The sequence below is a fragment of the Bactrocera tryoni genome, unplaced genomic scaffold (genome assembly GCF_016617805.1).
Source record: "Bactrocera tryoni isolate S06 unplaced genomic scaffold, CSIRO_BtryS06_freeze2 scaffold_225, whole genome shotgun sequence".
NCBI classification, from domain to species: domain Eukaryota; kingdom Metazoa; phylum Arthropoda; class Insecta; order Diptera; family Tephritidae; genus Bactrocera; species Bactrocera tryoni.
Window position 1 is genome coordinate 6476 of NW_024395950.1, and position 6475 is coordinate 12950.

Consider the following 6475-nt stretch of genomic DNA (forward strand, 5'->3'; position numbering starts at 1 on the left):
GCAATAACAGAAAAATATTTATTTCGTACATAGTTTCCTATTGAAATTATTTGTAAATGTAGGCAGATAAAACTGAATGAATTTCAATGTAGAGTTAACTACTCCAAATGGAAATTGTGTTATAAAAACCCAAATGGATTACGTTTGGTATCATGTTTACTTGTAAAGGGTGATCCATTTCGAGGTTCTCTACTTTTTAAAATAAAAAATACTCAAACTTCAAATTTAATGGGGAATGTTTATTATCAGTCGAAAGAACATTCTTTTTGCATTTATTTTTTGAAGATTATCTTTTTAAAATGTTGGTCGCGGTTACGTCTCAGATGGCACCGCCGTTGAGTCCCATTTTCAATGACTCGTTCGAGCACTTCAACTGATAACTGGCGAATGACACGCGTTATGCTCTTCTCTCCAAGGCCTGAATCGAAGCGGGATTGTCCGCATAGACTTTCGACTTTACATATTCCTACAGAAGTTTAAACGTGTGATATCACATGATCTTTTTGCCAATCGACTGGCCTAAAAAGGTAAAATTACCTGTTTACTGAAGTGTTCTCTTAATAAATATTGATTTTTAATTTTTTTTTTTGAGTTTATCAATACATTGCAACTAGTTTAAATAAAAGAAACGATTAACAAGCAATTTGAATATGATTTAAAAGTATAATTACAAAAATACTATGAGATCATTGGCTAATTTGAAAGATCGCTGGGTTTGAGGCGTTTGGTGTCTTGGTGGTTCATCTCTAGAAGTTAACATGGCTACTTTTTCGTTACAATGCTTTAGCAATATTGCGCTATGTGCTGTTGCAGTTTTTAATATTTCTGCGTTAACCGAGTCTATATCAGCACATCTACAATACCAAGGTGCTTTGACAATTAGTCTTAGTACTTTGTTTTGAAATTGTTGGATGACTTTCTTATTGTTTGCGTTAGGGCATTTCCAGAGTTGTGCACCAGTTCTTGAGTCGGTTGTCCAGCTCTTTGCTTTTGTTTTTCACGTGAACGTTCCACCGTAGCTTAGAGTCAAGCGTCATTACTAAGTATTTAGCGGAGTTAAAGTACGGTATTCGTGCACCGTCTATGAAAATTGGTAAGTGCTATATCTTGTTGTATGTGAAAATAATGTGTACAGACCTAGCTTCATTCACTTTTATCTGTCATTTCTTTGCCCATTGTAGCACTTTCTTTAAAGATTTTTCGAGATTAATAGTAAACTCCGTAATTAGTCACTGTTGTAGCTTGAAACTTATCAGTTGATAGTTTTTCTTTCCAAAGTGTTTAACCGTATTTTTAATTAATATTGCGCTTCCGCCACGGGCGCAATTGCTAGGACGAATTGTAGGTAAGTTTTATAGTTTTTAATTTTAAAAAAGGGTTGTGACGTAAAATGTGTCTCCGATATCATACATACATATTATACGTCAACATTTTCCGAGTTCAGTACAATTTCGATTTCATTCTTATGTTTGCTTAGCCCATTTGAGTTCCATAGAAGAATTTTTATAGATTTAGATAATGGGTTGTCAAAAAAGTCTTGCGGTATTTTTATTGAATTTTTTTTCTTCTTGAAATTGAAATGAATTTTTGATGACTCATGCCCAGCTCTTGACCGATGCTACGGCTGCTACTATGCCGGTCTCTTTCGACCAATTCAGCGATTGTATCGCAGTTTTCGACGACAGGCCTTTCGGAGCGTGGCGCATCTTCGCCCACCTCTACACCAGAACGAAAACGTTGAAACCATCGTTGTGCGGTGGAAATGGAGACTGTGTCGGGTCCATAAACTGCACAAATTTTATTGGCGGGTTGAGATGCATTTTTGCCTTTATCGTAGTAGTCCTGTTAAATATGCCGTATTTTCTCTTTATTTTGCTCCATGTTTGCGACGCTATAACTCACGAACGACTTAAAAGAAACGACAATCAATCAAACACGTGTTAGCGCGTGAAATGAGCTTTCCAAAAAGGTATAGCATGACCCGCGCGACGAATAAAACTAGAACTACGCGCTTTTAGCGCCAACTAGCGAAAATATCGCAAGACTTTTTTGACAACCAATATCATTGGTATTAAAAAGATATTTTTCAAGCTTGCATAAGCGATTTTGTAAGGAAGTGTTGAATTCGTCTTGTTTGTTGAGTTTCTGTATGATCTGCGATAAAATGCTGTTATTGGATATATTATCATTATTATTTGCTTTTAAAACATGAGCAAAATTTAGTTTTGGGATCTTCTTGTTGTTCTACCTTTTGGACTAGGCACCCTCGATAGTTGGCTGGATGTGCTTCGCAACAGTTACAGCATGCATTTAGGCTGCTGTTTCTCTGGTTTCGAAAATTCAGATGTCTTATGCTTACCGGCGCTCTTAACGCATTTTGGTTGTTTGCCACAATAGTTTTATGTGTAGCCAAATGACTGGCAATTGAATTTAATATAGTTTTGGTTTCGTAAATCTCTTTTATGCTCTCCATGGGATCGGATGTTACCATTTAAGACGATTGACAGAACTCAGTGCATTTAATCCTTGCTCTTTTAAGTCAGTAATAATCGATTTCGGATCACAAGAATTGTGCAAATTTTTACAATAACTCTAATTGGCCTCGTTTGCTTATTCTCAAAGCTATACCAAGATATATTTCGACTCGAAAGTGCTTTTGATATGCATCTGTAGTCCTCTATGGAGAAAGTGTTTACTTTGTATATTGCATTATTTAAAAGTTTAATGGAAAAATTGTTTTTTGCTTCCGATTTTGCAATAGCATATATTTGCTGATAATTATTGCCTTTGGCATCTTCAGACACCATAATTAGTGGAGGCCGCGGTTTTAATGTGGCTTTATCTGCTTTTTCCGGGAGATCAGAAGAATACCTCGCTTTTCCTTTTTTAGCTGGTCTTTTTTTTAAATTTCATATTTTTTTTTATAACTTTATTTTCATTATGAGTTAAAAAAGTAGCAGTTGAAAAATACTTTGATATATAGTATTTCCATAGATAATTCATGAAACCACACCATGCGGAACAAACTCTATGCTTTTCTGCGTTTTCATTACTATGCGCAATCAACATTTATAATCTTCCGTTGTCAATATTTTTTAACAACCAGGGAATTGTGTGGATACGTAATATACAAATATATTGTTTCGGCCAAATAAACAAGTTTCGATAATTTCGAGAATATCAAAAAAATTGTTAGTACTTATTATAGGTACCTATCAAGGAAAAAATCTTTCTATTCTCCATTTAATTTTTTAATTTTGATTAAATAAATTAATTAACTATTTCAGATTTATCTTATTTTTAGTAACAATTTTAAAATTTATTTCTTGCGCATAGTACACATATTTTTTTGTCCATTTGTTTGTATGTTTACGAAAGCAAATGCGAGTTACATACTACATACAAGGTGCGTTCCAAAGTAAACAGGACTTTTTGAATCTGGCGACCCCTGTTGGCGCCATCTATTTTTTTCGACTGGTGCGTTAGAATCTGCTATCTTTATCGATTGTCCAGTGCGAATTTCATGACATTTCATAAATTAGAAGTGAATTTAATGCGTTTTAAGTGTCAGTATGCTTGTGTTATGGGTGCGAAAATGAGCTTCGAACAAAGAGGCAACATTAAATTTTGTTTTAAAATTGGTAAAATTTTTACCAAAACGTTTCAATTGATGAAACAACTTTATGGCGATGATTGTCTATCCCGTAGCAGATTGCACGAGTGGTTTCAACATTGTCAAGGTGGTCGTGAGGACATAAATGACGATCAACATGTGGGCCAATCAAAATCCATGATCACCGATAATTCCATCGAAACTGTGCGTGAATTCATTATTGAAATTCATGGAAACGGAATTGAACATCTCCAAAACATCGATTTATCGCATTTTGACCGAACGTTTGGGCTTACGAAAGGTGTATGCACGGTTTGTTCCGCACAATTTGACTGACGACCAAAAATTACCCAGAATCCAACATTTGATTCGACGCTTGTGACCGATTATTTTACCAAAAATCACATTTTAACCACTAACCACTCCCTGTATTCACCTGAAATGGCACCGTGCGACTTCTTCCTTTTCGGAAAAATGCATTTGCCCATGAAAGGAAAGCGTTATGCAGACGCAGAGGCCATTCAAAAGGCTTGCAGCGGCATACTGGCGACCATACCGGCCAACGAGCTAAAACACTCTTTCGACATGCTTTTGGACCGTGCAAAAAGCTGTATTGAAGCAGAAGGAAACTATTTTCAATAAAATAAATTGATTTTGCAGAAGAAATCATTTGTTCTGTTTTTTTTTTAAGTCCTGTTTACTTTAGAACGCACCTTGTATGTATGTACAAACATTCACAACGAAATTAGCAGATGTGGCTCAGACATCTCCCACATCTTCGGTGATGCCGAAGAACTGACGCAACGACAAAACGTCACAGCATCGTGTCGTTGGGAGAAAATCCGAGCTTTGCCCACAAGAACTTTTATTATCAATTTTGCCACTCTTTTCTGTGTTTTGGGAGTTTGCGGAGTTGTGGCTTTTCCCTTCCAGAGCATCAGAAAGTTGTTAAAGTTATGATTTTTAGCTTTTGCCATCGTCGCGAAAAGACGGTTTTAGGTAAAGGCATGCTCGAGGAGATGCTACAGTGCCTGTTTTTTATTAGTCATGAGCGATATTTCACTACCGGTGATTTTTTCACTGTGATTGAAAAATCGCATATCGCAACTGCGTTCACATTTTATTTATCAGTTCCCCGAACCTGGGAATTGCGATAATAGTTGGATTTTGTTAATTGCGATTGCGATAGCAGTTCACAATAAACTTGTGAAACTGTGATTTTTTAATTGTACAGTACATGCGATTCGCTGAACGAAATACTACTCCAACTAAACGGTGGAGGAGTGAAAGCAGTAGCGTATGCAGACGATATAGTGTTGTTGGTTTCGGGTATGTTTCCTTCAACAGTCAGCGAGGATATGAAAAGAGCACTTCATAGGTTAAACTTATGGGCTAAGAACAATGGCCTAGGAGTTAACCCGAACCAAACAGAACTGATGCTATTGACAAGCAGAACCAAAATACCTCAGTTCCAACTTCCGATACTAAACGGTACAACACTCACTCTATCTCCCACAGCTAGATACTTGGGGGTGGAGATTGACACCAAACTGTCCTGGGAAATAAATATAGAAAAAAGAATAAACAAAGCATACATGGCCTACTATACTTGTAAGAAAATCGTCAACAGGAATTGGGGCCTTAAACCAAGTATAATCATGTGGATGTTTACGGCTGTCATTAGACCTATACTTACATATGGAGTTCTGGTGTGGTGGCCAGTGCTAAACAAACAATACAACATTAGAAAATTACATGGAATACAAAGAGCAGCATGTGCGGATGTTACGGGTGCAATCAGGTCATGTCCGACTGATGCGCTCAATGTGATCCTACATCGACATCAGCAGAACTACGGACATAGTGTAATTCTAAACAAGCTCACCAATAACAAATCAGACTACATTCTCCCCAAGCTTGATTTCAATAGACACTTCCAGGTGAGGATACCATCTAGACGAGAATGGGGAAGAGGTTCAATAGTAGATCCGTTGATCTAGGCATATCTCTCTCTATACGTCTACCGAACTCGGCTAGCATCTTCCAAGCAGAAGTACTAGGCATAGAAAAAGCCTGCGAAGTTCTATTAGAAAACCACGGGAATATACATAAAGCGACTATATTTACGGATAGCCAGGCGGCCCTCCTGGCATTGTCTTCACCCATGACAAATTCCAGTATAGTTCACAACTGCCAGAGAGCACTAAGCTCAATAAAAGACAAGCTCCAACTAAACTTGATCTGGGTTCCCGGCCACAGGAACATTTTCGGTAACGAAAAAGCAGACGAGTTGGCAAAGACAGGAGCTTTCCTCAACGAATCCGAGGCGGAGCTAATACCAAGCCCGCTAGGACCGATAAAAGGAGAGATCAATAGCCAATTCCAACAAATTGCAAACAACAGGTGGAAAAACAATTATGGCCAACATATGACAATAAAAGAACCAATGAATTATTAAATAGGTCAAGAAAAAGTATTTACAGAATAACAGCTACTACAACAGGGCACTGGCCACTTGGGGAACATGCGTCCAAAATGGGTATGCCCTACAACGAAATCTGACGTGGCTGCTGAGTAGCAGAGAACAAGGAAACAATCTTCCACTTTCTCTGCGAATGCCCAGCTCTAGCACAAATCCGACACAAAACACTCGGAATCCACCAAGCACCAAACCTTGAATGGATTTCCACCAAAAGCATATCGGACATAAGTAGTTTCATCGAAACCTCAAAATGGTTTGAGAGAGAAAGTGAAACGTAATAGCAGATACAAAAGGTTCTACGAATAGTGTATCAAAATGGCACATCAAGTGCTAATTGAGCCCGATAGGGCTGCACTCCTACCTACCAACCTACCTACCTA